The sequence below is a fragment of the Acipenser ruthenus genome, chromosome 13 (assembly GCF_902713425.1).
Source record: "Acipenser ruthenus chromosome 13, fAciRut3.2 maternal haplotype, whole genome shotgun sequence".
NCBI classification, from domain to species: Eukaryota; Metazoa; Chordata; class Actinopteri; order Acipenseriformes; family Acipenseridae; genus Acipenser; species Acipenser ruthenus.
Window position 1 is genome coordinate 36,174,059 of NC_081201.1, and position 17,539 is coordinate 36,191,597.

A 17,539-nucleotide genomic window follows, 5' to 3' on the forward strand; every position below is an offset into this window, starting at 1 on the left:
GACTTCCACCTAACCCTGGGAATTAATTGTCTGGTCATCCAGTCCAGGGCACTCTGTTCCCTTCACACAGCGCCCTCACAGGTCGGGAGTGGGATTTATCACCAAGAATCATTCTGTCTCTGTCACATCGCCCCACTTAAAAACAGAGTAACATTTAGATCCATATTCCAAGGTGAGAAACTAAACATTTCTCTTAAAATACAAATCCAACTTTTAATGGTCAAAGTCAAGCCCACCTAGGATGATATGTCTGCATTAATGACTACTTTTGAATCCAGTTTATTTTCAATGTTACCTTTTCTTGGCATTAGATTAAATATGTTTGGCATGTGACTACACTCTTATGGATCACTTGGCCCTGGCAGGAGATGGTTGTCAGCACTGCAGGAAGGTGTCCAAGCCACCTTTCCCTGAATGAGGAAGTATATTTTGATAGATACTGCTGCCAAATGATTGCAATTGCATCGCGTACTTTTGGCCTAATGCCTTGTCCTTATGAAGAACCCTGTGCCAACCCGTGATACTGGCAGGAAGGCAAAAGAATGGCATGTCCACCCACAAGGTAAAGGTAAAAGACCAAGAACTCCCTGCTTCTTAATTCAGAGCCAAACACCATCTATCAACACCTGTTCTCCACCACAAGGAGAATCACGGATCACTGTGAGAAAAACCAACACATGAGGGAGGAAGCCTCTGTGGACATCTAAAGCACCAAAATCATTTTAGATCAGTGAGGGAATTAAAAGCATGTTCACAGCACTTTATGTTATTTGCACAGTAGGAAACTGGTAGCAAATTGAAACTTAAAAAAGAAAGAAAATGAATTAGAAAGAATAAGATGGTAATGGTTGTCATTATGAGTGAGGCTAAAATAAACTAAAATGTGTTTGAAAAGATCTGTACTAATCATTGCCCATTATTAGTCTTCAGTTGTTTGGAGAAAGGGTTTTAATGAGAATCCTTGAAAAGTCATGCAGTTTAACTTTATGTCAATACACCAAAGTCATTTAAGATGTTTGAAATCCATGAAGATTCAGATTACAGTCCAGCCTTGCTTTACAATCACTGCAATATAAATACTTAAGGGCTCTTTTTACCATCTAGTTTCTTAATAAGTCACCTAAACAATATTATTGTTAATCCTGTATTATGTATTAAGGCCACCATCTGTAGTTACAATCAATCAAATCTCTGTTGGATTACTGCTCTAATATGACCAACAGGCAGAAAAAGTACAGTGACCCCCCACCCCCCTTCCCCCGCCCCAGCCAACCCACACACACTACCTCATAGACATAGAACCATTACAATAATAAGCACTCTATAGAGGACAGGTTATTCCAGTATGGGAAAGAATCACCTGCCTAATAATGAAGTAAGTTTAAAATAAATTGTTTAGGCAAGTTGATAAATTACTTCTATCATGAAAGAAATCATTTCAAAGGAATGCGATTGTAATGATTCTAAAAGGCTTAGAGCTTATCAGAAATGCTTTCTTGATTTTAAATTTGTAATTCTCAAAGCATAATTAGCATACAGTTTTTTATAACAAAAATGTTTGATCAAAGTGCTCCAGTAATTCAAGATGTTAAAAGAATGTTACGCTGATCTCTATTCTTTGACCTCCCTTGAGCTATTTCCCTCTTCTACGTTGTCCCTAAACAGATATAGAAAGGACTTGATGCTTTGTAGCGCTTACTTAGATCTCCTGAGAAGGACCAAATTCAGAAAGTCACAAAAACTTACTTGTCAGATTATCATACTTATTAAGAAGTACAAACTGGTTTCGCATGACTGCTTAAAAAGTATCCTGCCAAGCCCAATTAATGACTGTAAACATAACTTTATTGTATCAGGTCCAAGATCAGGTCATCTTTAAACTGTCACAGACAATCACGTTAAGACAGTTATGATGGTGAATATATGATTTAGCAAATACAGTACTTAAAGGGAACTTAAATGACCGTTACTGTTGTGTGGCACCAATTAATATATTGTAAGCTATCGATATAAGTCATAAAGAAATATTGAAAAAGTCAGCTATACATAATCCCAGTCATGAAATTCAGTCTCTTGTCATAGTCCCAAATCAGGCTGACTCGCAATGAGTTTACAATGTACTTCAATAGGCTCCCACTGTAATCCACTCCCTACACATCCCACCTCCTTCTCAGCCACTGGACTTGGAACTCACAATTCATTCAAATGAAAAACGTAACAGACACAACATGAAGTCTCTTTATCAAAACCTAACCCTTCCTCATAGCCTTGGAAGCACTACATGAAATCAAATACACCAAAAGAGAGCTGGAGAAGTACTGTTCTATTCAGAGAATGGAGAACTGAAATAATACAACAAATACAAACTTTATTTAAAACCCTGCATACAGTACAATCAAATAAAAGGGAAATTCCAAAATCTTTCTGATGGTCAGATTAGCTCAGCATTTCGATGCCCTTCTTTCAGAGAGTTAATGTGCAAAATATTGTCAATTGTTAATTTTAGTAATTATCCTCCGAAGATATTATGCTGTTATTTTCAGATTTGTTTGTCGTTACTTCAGTTTTAAATTTGTAATTGCAGAATAAAATAAAAGTTGGAGGTAGTTAAATAATTTCAAGGAGTAATGACCTAATTGTAACCCCAAAGAAGTATTGTAGAGGACAAGTAATTAGGATTAAATTAATCTGTGAGTTCTGGTTTTGTTATCGAAGGTTCTGATAATGGTGTAGAACATGACAACCTTAAGCAAATTAATGTTCTGTATTATGGCTGTGTGTGTTTTGTCTGATGATTTCAATGAAGTTGTTAAGATAGAATGGAATAAGATGAAAACCGATGATGTAGTTCGAGGGAAGATAATTTGCCCCTTACCTGTCCTGTTTGTGTATCAATGATGTATCCCCAACTCCCCTAGACTACAGTGATGAAGTGCTATATAATGATAATAATACATTTATCTGTATATAGTGCCTTTCATAGTGGACCACCATCACAAAGCATTTTACAGAGGTAGGCTGTGAACTGTGCATTATATGCAGAGTGACTTACAATAGGACATTGATTTAACATCTCATCCGCAGAATGGAGCACAAGGAGGTGAAGTGATTTGCTCAGGGTCACACAGTGAGTCAGTCAGTGGCAGAGGTGGATTTAAACCAATGACTGTCAGTAGCAGAGGTGAGATTTATATTATCAGTGACTTTTGTTAGCCCTGGAATTTAGTAGAAAAAAAAAAGTTGCTTGAAAGAAGTTGATATTCATATACATTTTTTTAATTAATCTGAATATATATGGCTCTTTGAGCTATATATATATATATATATATATATATATATATATATATATATATATATATATATATATATATTTATTATTATTATTATTATTATTATTATCATTATTATTATTATTATTATTATTATTATTATTATTATTATTATTATTATTATTATTAAACCCTGAGATTGAAATCCTCAATTGTATTGGCTAATATAATGTCACATGAGCAAGCAAAAGCAAAGTTTGGGAACCCCTGATGTAGTGGACATAGAGTTGTATTATAAGATTGAGGGTTTTTTTAACAAGGCTAGGAAAAAGACAATAACATAGCCTTTGGTTATACCAAGAACATGGAGGAAGATATCCAGCTTGCAGAGTTCTGTTTTGCATTACCCGTTGCCAATTTTATTACTGTCCTCATGTATTTGTTCACAAATGACTACATTCATAGATTTAGAGGCAGCTGGTCATAATTAGCCATCTGTATTAAGTTGAATTCTGACAAATATTTGCAAGATAATATAGTTATTAATAAGCTTCAAGCATATTTTTGTTATGAAAGAATATTTACAAAACAGATAGCTGCGTGACTTTAAGTTATATGAAGGTGATCTACATTACTTTTTAGGTTTATGTTTGATTTTTTGTGTTTATACAGTAAGGCAATTTTAATACAAATTAATACAATTTATATGTCAATGGCTTGAAATGACCTAAAAATAAACCAGAACAAAAAATGAAACCCTGAAATGCATGGAATTATGTATCTGTTTTTAATTTAAACGACCCCCTTTGCTAAGTATTAAGTACCTGATGTATTTCAAACTTTTAACCTGTATTTCATGAAATAAACTAAAGCCATGCCTGCCAAGTCACTCAGATATGTTGCCTTTTAACCTTTAACGAAGTGGAGTGTTGCCTATCAATTGAGGTAACAAAATCACTGGACAAAATTAAACTATCTCTCTTAATGTATGTATTACAATGTATGAGAGTAGCTTCTTATTTAATTTAAACAAGTTTTGGAGTGGGCTCAGTGTGGTGGATGGGTTCATGCTGACTAAAAGGAACAGTAAATGTAAGAAAACTATTTTAAACAGCTTGCTATCTTGACCCAAGCCATAACTCATGAAACCAGATGAGAGGTGTATGTGGGGATGTCAGTTCTTCCTTATTACTGTCATGAGAGATCCCCAAAAGTGCTCTCAGCCAAACATCTGCTGAGGTAGTGTAGAGCTTTTTCATAACTGAACTCAAATGGCCTACCCCCAAACTTGTCCTGTTGGAGGCTTGAATGATTAAGAGTGGATGGTAATCTAAAAAATGTGCTACTACTTTCTGAATAAATAAAGCATTAATGGGAAAAAAAATAACATTTCATCATGGTGAACATAGAGTTTGAAAACACAGCATCCCCAGTAAACATCATTCAAACTATAAAATCCATTAAAATAGATAATTGTCAATACTTGCATGGTTTTTTTGTTTGTTTTTGTCTAACTGCGATTTTATGATTATAAATGATTATAGTTTCTTCCAATTCGCTTTAATTGATACTGTAAATTAAAAATAATAAAGCTCAAAACATTAACACAGATGAAGGACTCACAAACCCATTTACCATTGTTAAAACCTCCATTAACACCTATATTAGCTACATTCAGCTGGTCAATGTCACAGGATCCTGGGAGACAATGATTCTGTTCACTTGGTTACAAAATGGTGAATTTGTTAAAAAAAGAGAAAAAGTTCACCACATCTTACCACCTAGGGAACTTTTTGCTGTATGATGTACTATGTATAGCTATCCCAACAGATTTTCACCTACTCCTGCTCACAGCTATCTATATCTTACATCTCCAACCAATTCCTGGAGGTCTACCCAATCATGTGTTATACCTTATTCTGGCAGCTCTGTGATCCCACAACTTCCAGCCAGATTGGAAAAGAATATTAACATGTAACAATTAGGAGAAACAGCGACCTTTATATTAACATACAGTGCTATTTAATTACATTTTCCTCTGTATGAAATATCAGAGCCATTCACACACAACTTTATAGCTAATGAGATATCTATCTTTTATCAGCTGAAAAAGACAAGTGACATTTCCATCAGGACATGTTGATAAACCTGCAATGATCACAGAAGGCACGTGGAAAGGTTAAGCTGCTAGGGCTGTAGTATAGGCTGCTGTACACAGACAGGCTGTGTGACAAATAAGATATCTGAAATGACAAGCATTTTATTACAGTAAAGATGTATTTCAAAGCTTTCAATAGATGTTGGTGGTTAATGATTATAAAGGTTACTGTGTTAGTTGGTTGTTTTAATATACCTATAGCACTGATTTAATGCATGCACACAAAAATGCAATGGGGAACATAATTAAAAGTTATAGAATCAACCATATTTGCAAACATGAACCAAGAGACTCCCATTGCACTCAGGTGATGTATAGTCATAGAAACCTTGTCAGGTGTTGCCTGAACCCCAACCTTACTCAGCTGTGTCAAGGAGATGTTGCTTCTGTTCTGTATGAAGGGGTTGATTCCCTAAAAACAGATGCAACCTAAACACATCACCCTACTCTGGAATAGGATATAGCAATACAGTATAAGAAGAACATGGCATTTTAAAGAAATCTTGTAATTATTGCATTATAACATGACAATAAGGTAAAGCTATGAACAATATTTTTTACAACAGTACTTTATTCTATCTGTGTAAGAAATCTAACTGTATAAATAGTCTCAAGTGAATCTGGATACCAATTTAAAAATTCACAATAAAGCTACCTATGGCCAGGAAATCAGCATTCCGGGTATGGTGTGAGTACTGAAGTTACAATTATAGCCTGTTTACAGAGGTTTATATTCTACCAAGTCTTCTTCTCAAGTAAAATAACAAATATAGTTAATTTTCCAGTTGCATTCTCATCAAATAGATGATTATCTGCAACTCAGGAGTCTGGATTTCTAATGTAAGAGATAAGAAAAATGCATATACATGAAAGTGTTTCTATGGACGGAGTGAAACATGAATATGAAAGAGGTCTGGAACTAACATGTCATCAGAAAGAGACATCACATCATTATGGGGTCTTTGATGTTTAAAAGGGTCTGCTGAGGTAGCGCAGAACAGTTATCTGAAGAGAGGTGACTGAGTTATATAGCTTGAAACAGGGTAATGGATAGTATCGGCCAAGTTATTTGAATATACAATAGATACTGTACAATGTGATTGATGAAAAAACATCACAGAATCTGTTTTAATTAAAAAAAAGGAATGAAGGTTTCTGAACAGCTTTAAACTAATAGATTTGAATGTATATTTATGTGTTAGTAGTGTTTGTTTATATGCTGTTGCTAAATTTGGTAATTTGTAAATGACAATAATACCTGTCGATAGGGAAAAACCAGAGATTCAAGCTTAAAGTGGTATGAAGACCGTTGAACAATGTGTGTGCCTCTCTACAAGTTCATGGCAAGCCAAACCAGCCTCTACCTACAAAATACAGCATGTTTCCATCTGCAGCACTAGGAACATCTGTCTCATGCTCTCACCTACAGTTGATACAGAGTTGAGAGAACCATACAAAGCTGGCTCACATCTATCCAAAGGGATTCAAACCACCATCAGACTTGGGCAGAAAAGTAGCAAATGAAATTCAGTGTTAATAAATGTATTGTTGCATGCCAGTCGAAAAAATAGGGGATTCAAACACCCACTGATTGGTTCTGAATTGGAAAAAGTTCTCAACGATAAAAAGTCCTTGGTGTTGAAGTAGTCTGTCGACTACAAAGCAGTGTGGGGTGGGGAGTTGGCAGGCAATTAAAAAGACTAACAGAAAGATAGGTTGTGATGAGGTTATGTAATACACTGGTGTGACTGCACTTAGAATACTGTGTTCAATTTTGGTCCCCTCACTACAAGCAAAGAGCAGCTAGACTAATCCCAGAGCTAAAATGTATGAGTTATGAAGACAGTATGAGGAAACTGAAACTTAGAAGGGTTAGGGGTGGTTGTTGTTTGTAAAATCCCAGAAGGAGTCGACAGAGTTAATGCTAGCCACTATTTCAAGTGAAGCACAGAAACCAGGACCAGAGGACAGGTGGAAATGAAGTGGACAGGCTCAGTCCACAAGGTAGGAGCTTTTTTTCACATAGATATAAAAAATACCTTTTATACAGTTCCTGTGGAAAGATACACAATTGGTGTTGTTATTTGTAAACAGTGCACACCTGAAGACAATGTGAATAACTCAGAAGAAAACGTAACTAATTCAAACCTCTGCAGTATGCTGTAATGGCTGTGGGCGTTTCTTGTATCCCCAAGCACTATAATATAGTATTATTGTTTTGTGGGGGGTGTGCAGATTTTCAGCCACAGGCTTTGTGTCTCTTCTCTACACCCTGGCACTGTGTCTGCTCAGCCCAATGGTTTCACAGTGGATAACTGTATGTGTAGCCCTAAGCTCTCTCTCTGTCTCCTGACCATATGTTTGCTAATAGCATCTTCCCAACAGTTTTGGTGTTTTATTTTATATTAACCCCTCAGTACAAAGTCCCGTGGCCCTCGATGCAATTTTGAATATTTATTGGTCTAGCTAAAACACCCTCTGTAATGTATTGGACAGAAAAGAAATGTGGACCGGTGCTGGTGATTTTATAGAAACAAATGGAGAGAGTATGCCTTTTGCCTGATGACAGTGAAAAGGGGTTCACAATTAGTCAGAAGAAAAGATGGGTAAAGGGGATTTAGATTGATTTTGTAAAATCCTAAATAGTACAAGAATGCACAAATGAAAGCTGATTAAGTTCAGAACAGGAACAAAACATTTTTCTTTTTATACAAAAAGAGTTGGATGGTCTACCAAATTGCAGCTCCGGTTCCCAGTAGGAGCAGAATGCCTGTTCTATGTCCTGTGGTGAACTGAAAGTGAATATATTCTTATTTCAATAGAAAATGTTTTCAAATACTTTTATCATATTTTACAGCCCCTCCTATTGTTCTGATGGGCTATTTTAATGTACAAAGTCTTCAAACCATGACAAGCTTCAGTGCAGTGCGTTGTAAACATGGCACAGTGGTGATGTGACATGATAGCGTTGATTTCCTATCATGTCCTACACACAAAGTTGTTTGCACGCAGATATACAAAAAGGAAGAGAATAATTCCAACACAATACAATGGTACCTGTATGAGCCATTATTGTTAGACTACAGTAGTCTAACCTCTTCAGGCAGCGAGAGTGATGATTCAGACAAGGATAGCCGCCAGTTTGTTTTAGCAATTCTCTGTGATTGGTTGTAAATATGAATGTTGACTGTTCAGAAATTCTCCAGATTTGCACGGTGCTGTACAGCCGCTTTTTAATGCTACTGGTCATTCAACTTTACCTTTAGTCACATCAAGTGTCATTGTACTGTAATGAGTTAGATATGGTAGTAACACAGCAGCTTGCATGAAAATACAATATTCTGTTACCAATGCGACCATGCTTTGAGAAAAGAGGAGGGAATGAGCATCCCAAGAAAGTTTCTGGGGACACTGGGACCAGTGTTCCAAAAGTGGGACTGTCCCGTCCAAAATTGGACGTCTGGTCACCTTAAATAAAGAGCTGTAAACATAGTATCATTTTTGCTGCTAGATAGCTATGTTAAATGAAAACATCTACTAGTTCTCGCTAATAACTAGACTACCAAATAATATGTCCTTGCTATGTTTCAGTACTGCAACAGACTGTCATATTCTACAGCACAACCACATGGTTGGCATAATTCATTTTTAGTTTGCACATCCTTGAATTGATTTTGGGTTATTTGATATAAATTATATCATTTCCAATATCTTGTTTCAGACTGTCAGCCTTCAACTTCCCATTTAATGAGGTAGTAAATTTTAACTCAGGCGTTAAATTAGGTGCTCATTAGTTCAGCCTTACATTCACCAAAGGAATACATACATTGATATTGCTCCCTTGCATTCATACTTGTCTGCTAGATAAACGCCTGTCTTCATTACCATTCCCTCACACTGCATGTAGCAGTAATTGTTTGTCCAGCACCATTTTAAATACCCAGAGAAGAGAAATGATGATTATTGCTAGAATAATCTTTGATCTGAAATATACATAAACTGAAGGTGCCTGCCAGTGAGGTTGTTATTGATTTTCAAACAAAGCTTAATACTGCGTAGGTTCTGCATTGCAGACTACCTTTAAGACAAAATAGAATGGGACTCCTAGAAACTAACACTCACAATATCAAGGCGACTCTTAAAGTACAGAACTATTAATATCCAGAATGAATGTAGGTGTATGAGTCTACCATTTGATGGGTACATTTAAAAAAAATCACTTATTTGTGTCACAGACTTCTTTGGAGGACTTCCTGATTCCATAGAAATCACATGATGCGGTGACCTTGCAATTGGGGCCAACAGAGTTGAAAGGTCACTGCATTGTGTGATTTCTTTGGAATTAGGAAGAATTAGGAAGAACTCAAAATGATCAGACATCTCAGAATCTCCAGGCACATATAATAATAATATATTTATATAGCATATTCATAGTGGACCACCAACACTTTACAAAGGTAGGCTGTGAACTGTACATTATATGCAGAGTCACGAGCACAGGGAGGTTAAGTGACTTGCTCAGAGTCACACAGTGAGTTAGTGGCAGAGGTGGAATTTGAACCGGTGATCTTTTAGTCACAAGCCCTGGACTTTAACCACTGGACCACACTGATTCCTAAAGCCAGCCGGATGATGGTTGATGGTACATTAAAATGTACAGATATACAGTACTTCAATATGTGATAAAAACAAACCATTATTTGAGTGGGTTTAAGCCTATAATTTGCTGACAACTTATGTTCTTTCGACAAAAAGGATAAAAAGCTTGAACATGGAAGATGCATTAGGGCAGTCAGACACACTAACTTGCTGAACTCTCAACTCTTCCTGCCAAATAAAGCTCTTCTCTGTAGCAATATGCCTGTAACTTAGATTGCAACGCGCCTTTAACATTGACTCATTATCTATCACAAGAAGAATTACTGTATGTAGAAGTAATAAAACAAGCCATGTTTACATATTTCTATTGTCCACCTTAAAAATAATAATTATTGCAGAAGAGGTCATTGGTTTTTGCTGAAATCTTTTATTTTCTGAACTATGGCATCAAATTCATTGTTTGCTTATCATGTAAGTGTTCAACACATTGGAAAGTGACATGACATTGGATCTTAATTTGTATATGCTACCGCTAGGTAATTTGACCAGACAACATGGTTTTAATTTCCACTATTATGCCGACAACACCCAGATTTATTTTAAAATGAGTTCAGATGATGTAAACATAAACTCCAGACTATCAACTTGCCTTGACAAAAAAGGGGCTTGGATGTCAAAACAATTTTTGCAGTTAAATGCAAATAAAACTGAATTTCTTTTAAATGGCTCTAACAGCATTAAATAAAATCCCACAACCAATGACCTTTGGCAGCCCCACATTAGCTCTTCACAAGCTGTGAAAAGTCTTGGAGTCTTATTTGATTCTACTCTTAGTTTTCAGCATCACATTTCAACCGTAGTGAAGTCTGCTTATTATCATTTGCGGAATATATCTCAAATCCGTTTGTATCTTGTAGAATCTGACGTAGAAATTTTAATTTATGCGTTTGTTTCATCCCATCTGGACTACTGTAATGCCCTATTGGCTGGTCTACCTTGTAAACTTATCAATCGCTTACAGCAGGTTGAGAATACAGCTGCACGGATTCTGACAGGTACAAAAAGATTTTAACATATTACACCTGTTCTTGCCCGCTTGCATTGGCTTCTGGTGAAGTACAGAGTTATTTTTAAAATTTTATTAAATGACATTTAAAGCTGTCTCTGGAAATGACCCTGCTTACATTAATTATATGCTTTTACCTTATGTCCCTGGATGCCAGCTGATATCTGCTGATGCTGGGCTTCTGGTGACTATAATGATAAAATGTAGCTCTTGTGGTGGAAGAGCCTTTAATCATTATGCACCTGTATTATGGAACAATCTTCCAATTGAAATCGGTAAAGCTGACTCAATAAATGCATTTATATCAAAGCTTAAAACACATCTTTATGCAGAGACCTTTTTGTAGATTGGGATGGCCTATTTTAGAATTTTGTTAATATTTATTTATTTATTTATTTATTTATAATAAATAAATAAATAAAATACATTGACCCTGTTAAATAAAACATTTGGAAAAAAACTGAAATCATCGTGTTAAACAACAGTCTACTATATCCAGAGAACGCAACTTCTTAGGACTTTTGTTTACTCAATATCTGTTAAAGGGAGACAGACCCCAGCTATCATGATGTTGCGAGTGACCATGGATCCTTGTCAAGCAGGAAGAATATCCTCAAAATCCAGTAAATCTATGTTATAATCCTGGCAGCACATAAATGCATTTCAGATTTTAGCATGTATTCCAACAATTACATGGAAATACTCAAAAGCACAGGATACACTGGCATATTAGTTGTGTTGGTCAGTATAAAATACTACGTGTTAATTTAGCATACTGCAAAAGATAAATATAATCTATGTTACTGATTACAACAACTAATGTATAAGAAGCAATATTCACTAAAGACAACCTGAGCAGAAATTGCCCCAAAAAGGTCATTTTTAAGCCATCAACAGGAGGCAAAAAGCTTAAATGTCACTGGATCTTGGTGCTTCTATGTGCAGCCATTACAACAATAACAAGAAGAGGTTCAGAGTGTGTTCTTTGGAGAAAAAACTAGCAAGTCCATAAATGGTACATAAGTACTTTGGGGGTGTGATTAACTGTTGTCTTCAAAGAAGATGGTCTATTGAGATTTTAAAGCTGACACTTTCCTTTGAGTAAAACATGCAATTAGCTGGTGGTAAACCAATACCTTAAAACACTTCCATTATTCAGCATCCACTTACAATATGTACAATATCTGACAAAACCTAAAAAAAAGTTAATTATCAGGATTTTCACAAAGCCACTGGGAACTAACAAAATTAAATAAAAGATCAGTGAATACCACCAAGGAAATGAATATTCCTTCTTTACAAAAGGACTCTGTGATTGAAACGGGCCTGCTGCAGTATGTGGAGGTAAAAAGCACAGCAGAGTTAAGTGCCAAGCCCAACAACAAAATGAGTCTCCTGACTCCTGTAGCTGTGTCTGTGCTACAGTATATACCAAAACTGTGGAGGCTTGTTGTTCACAATTTGAGGATGTATTAACATTCTCTAAATGTGCAGATGCTTAAGTATTAATCCCTTCAAAATCAATCCACTCCTGCTTGCTAATGACTGCTTTGACAGTTAAACAAAAAGGTAATTTCATTATTACAACAATAAACTGAAAAGGACTGTATTAAACAATAATTAATTTTTTGTTTTCCTATTGATTCCTTGTTTGGTAACCTAAAAATATATATATGTTTTTAGGTTACAAAATATGATATATACATCCAGCGTTCTGGATGTTGCTGGTTTTATTTTTCCAGCAGACTTCAAAGTTGATCATGTTGTTGTCACTTGTTCCCAGTGGTTCTATGTTATATTGATATTGATGATGTAGCAGCACATGAAGTGATATGGTAACACTTTGCACTGTCTCTAACCATGGTTTATTCCAATGTCTTCCTCATTCTGAGACTAGAAGAAAACTACAGCAATGTAGGATACTTGGAACCCATTCAATATCATATCTCTACTGCCGTATGCTTGGAAATATGATGGCAGATGGTTACAATTATTAAGACTTGATACTACAGAATGTTATGTAAACACATTGTTTGAAAAATGCAAATTTCAGTGTTAATTAAAACCATAATGCTTTTCCTCCTCATCTCAAAAAATGTACGTCACTTTATAGTTGTGTTTGTTTTGATTGTTTCAATTAAATATGGCAATGAATGTAAAGTAATAATTGAATGCAATTATTCACAACAGCTCACGTACCTGCATTAATTAAATACTTAGAGAAGTTGCTTGAAGCATTATGGTGTATAATAATAGTGTATGGATGCAAGCTGACTTTTATAATATGAAACTTGTTTTATCTCATTTATTATTGTTTTACCAGCAAGAAAACCCATTGAGATTTGCATCTAATTTATTTCGGTGTCTCAAAGACAGTAGCAGAGGTAAAATCAAAATGGCAGGAGCATTGGCAGGGGCATTCTTACAAAATGGATACATAATATTAATAACACGGGGGGACGACGACACAAATAACTATTGGAGATAAATCAGTCCTGTTCTTTTTAGAACATAATACAAGTTAAGAACGAGAGGAGGACATACATGTTAACATTTATTAAATATGCAAAATATGCAGGCCTCAGCATCAAATACATTATTTGCATATTAAAAGAATAAAAAGCTAAATAAAATAACATAATATATGGATTTAGCATTATACATATAGGCTATTTTAGAAGCAAAGGCACTGCAGAAGGCCCTTATGTGACTAAAGTGTGGGTTAGCTGTCTGTCAGTAATCTCTATGGAACTTGAGTTTTGTGCACATCCACCTGATCACTAAGGTGTACATTTGCACGTGGCCACCGTGGCTCGGCTTGCGGTCAGCAAAACATTACGTCAAAGTAAGCAACATCACACTGCCATGTTTATCAACAGATATATTGTTTACATTTTGTGAGGGGAGATGCTTAAAATCATTGTAATTCTAAAATTGCATATACAAGCCTAAATAAATTAGTCAAAGTAAAGGGACTGTAACACAAAATTAAGGTAAGCACAATTTTGTTAAACTTCCACACCTATAAACACTCACTTTAATAAAAGTTAGTAAACCGAGAATAAATAAAAAATTATTAGCTGATTTTAAAACTGCTTTAACAATGAACATCAGTTGGCATTTGCTACAGCTGGCACAATTATCGTCTTGCCCTATTATGGTCTTGCCCTATTTTAGCTTAGATAGCAGTTGCCTACTGCCTAACCTTTAAATGAGATGGGAGCCTAAAGCCAGAACAAGCCCCTCAAGCTGTAAGGAGGAAGAGGGGAGCAAACAAGTGAGCAAACAAAACCAAAAAAATAGAAGTCACTGATACTGTACCCTATAATTGGCTGGTACAATCCATTTCCATTTCAGTCAGGAATCAAGTATGAAACAACATTCATGAAATTTATTCTAGCTCCTATCATTATCAGAGTCAATTTTGCATTCTAACTGCCTATTGTCTGGAACAGGTCAGAGAAAGTAAAGCCAGAAGGCAAGCCCTAAGAGACATGGACTCCTCTCCTTGCACAATGAAGTGTATCATCAAACATTCATGTATGTATGCAGGCATGTATTTACTTATTTATAAACTGTTATTTAGACAGGTATAAGTCCTCTGAGATTCACTTGTCTCTTTCACAGTGAAGGGCAATCTAAATAATATGAAGTGACATGAAACAACTTAGTGGAAATGCATGATTCACATTGGTTTAAAGGCTGAAGGGAGAACATTAAAACCATGCATGAACGGGAATCTCTGGTTGGAATACACAACCCCATACTGTCATTGGTAATACATAAAGGTTGTTTAGACCATATACACCCACAACTGTAATAGATTCCCCTGGGCTATTTTTTTATCTACACAGATATAAAGAAAGTGTGTTGGGAGTATAGAAATTTTTGGTTCAATTTCTATTTTAAAGAATGCTCTGATTTCTGACTATTGCAATACACATACAGTATAATCTTAACACTCCTTCTTGGAAATTGTGTGATGAGTGCAATTAGGTTTAGGTTTAGGTAATTAGCATGAGGTTTCACCTTTAACTGATCAAACCCGAGAACAAACTCAATTTTGTTGAAAGCCATGTCATGTCCTTCATAGAAAACATGCACTCTAAAACACTCAAGAGAAATGGTATGCAGTACATTTCTGTAACATCAGGATACAAGTATGATTTGCTAACAACAGGAAATAAAATATAAGCTGGTTCAGATGCCTTTTCATATACAGTACACTTAAACCTGTTTGGTTGTCACTAGATCAATATGGACCAATTCAACTGGTGTATTGTTGTTTTTATATACATGTAAGCCTAGTAATTTCCTGCACATATATATGTAGTATTAGATTATTGTCTGTTTTACATTGTTAAACCATCTTCTTTGCAGCATATACCATTTTTGTGTATAAACTTTGCCTCTGAGGCAGAGCTACAGCAATGTTAATATATTGCTTATTCACAGAGGCCGGAACCTCAGGCAATCCATTAATACTTTTACAAACTATCAACAGATGTAAGATAAATACTGTAACCCCCCCCCCAATTGTGCTTTAGATTCAGAATTCACACGTCTTAACTTTTACTCTGGAGATGTTGTGTCATATTACATATTCTCTAGAATACATAGAATCATTGTTTATTAACATGCAAGTAAACTTTAATTAATGGCTAATTGCAACTAAATACTTACTGATGTCATGCCAGATTTACAATTAACCTGTAATGCATGCAATGGAGTCTACTTTTTAATTGCCTATAGTTTTATATGAGAAAAAATCCCTAGCATAGCCTTTTAAAGGTTATTTCAAACTTTGAATTGCATAAATAAAACTATGAGTGAAGCAATAAATCCTAATTTGTATCAAAAAGTACAGATCAGAGGTAGACACTGCTGGATTACAAAGAAACCAGAGCTAATTTGTCATACAAAGCACCTGTATGTCAAAAGCAAAAAAAAAAACAGAGAGAGACCAGACCTTATTAACTCTGGTGATTTACATGAGATGCGGGAGACATTTTACACTTTCACTGATGCACCTGACAATTTATATTTGATGAAACCAAAGACATTTTACTTTTGCTTTAGATTCCTATATGCCTACTTTAGTTTTTGTTGTGGGTTAGGGAAAGCTTTCGAGTGAAGGAATAGTCTGTTATTAATAGAATAATGTACGGCAGTTTATGTATTATAACACTGATCTTTCTTTTCTTTTTTCCCCCTATCAGATCCTAGATAAAGAATCACATGTTATACACTTTGTGTCATTGGTCATTTTATTTCTGGAGTCGCAGTAGTGAATCCAGCCAAGTTAGAAAGAAAATTACATGATAAGTCCCACTTTTATAACCCATATGACGTCTCTAACAGGCTATTGTTGTATTGTGAGTCTTAATTGGGCAATGACTAAGTTCCATAAATAAATATTACATTTATTACATGTGGTGATTGTGCATTATTTCATATGCATTTATATTTCACTTTTACCTTTTTTGACAAAAGCACTAATAGTATCCCTGTCACAAAGATGGCTGCAGTGGATGACGTCAGACCAGAAAACAGGAACACACACAACAGAGACTTGGGGTTTTGATGAAGCTGAGCACGTGATCGCGCTCAGCATTTAATAATTAACAGACAGAACAGAAAATAAAAAGGTTGTAACACAAAACAGGACACGGCACTTCAAGCCAAAATAAACAGACAAACAAAACGTACTAAACAGTAAACAGACAGACAAACAAAACACGGTGAGTGAGACACTTCTTTTCTTATTATTATTATCATTCTTTTTCTTATTATTCTTTTTACCTCCTTCTCCACACTTGTTCTCCACTCACCGAACACCCAACCCGAGTGAGTGAAAACATGCTGTTTTTATGCAGAATCTCAGTACAACTGCACGTGAATTAATTAAAGTGCACTTTCCCGTGTTCACATACTAATACTTTAAATGCACGTGATGTGATGTGCCATCCTCGTGCCTAAATACAAATATACATTTTAAACACTCGTGTTACACAGACCCGTTTATATCCCGTGTACCAATGACTATACACCAACATTTAACACACCACACGCAATATATAACAGAAAATACACACAGGGGCAGGCACTTCGTCACAATCCCTTACACCATACTAAATGGAGTTAGTAGTCCCTTTCAGATCGTACAAGCCTCTCATGGTAATGTGATGGAAAACCACATGTGGCAACTTCTGGTGTTTGCCTCCCAGCATTTCACTGTCCTTCAGTGAAAGCCTTTGATACAATAGCTTGCTTAACTGCCACTCTTAGCCACTGTACTATATATATATATTCATAAAAATAACATGAGGTAAACCTCTGTGTCTCGTTACTTTAAATCCCAAGACGGAGCTTGGTATTAAATATAAAGCATGGTTAAGTCATCTGCATTCATTGCACGCATGAAGAAATAGTTTGCAATGAATGTGT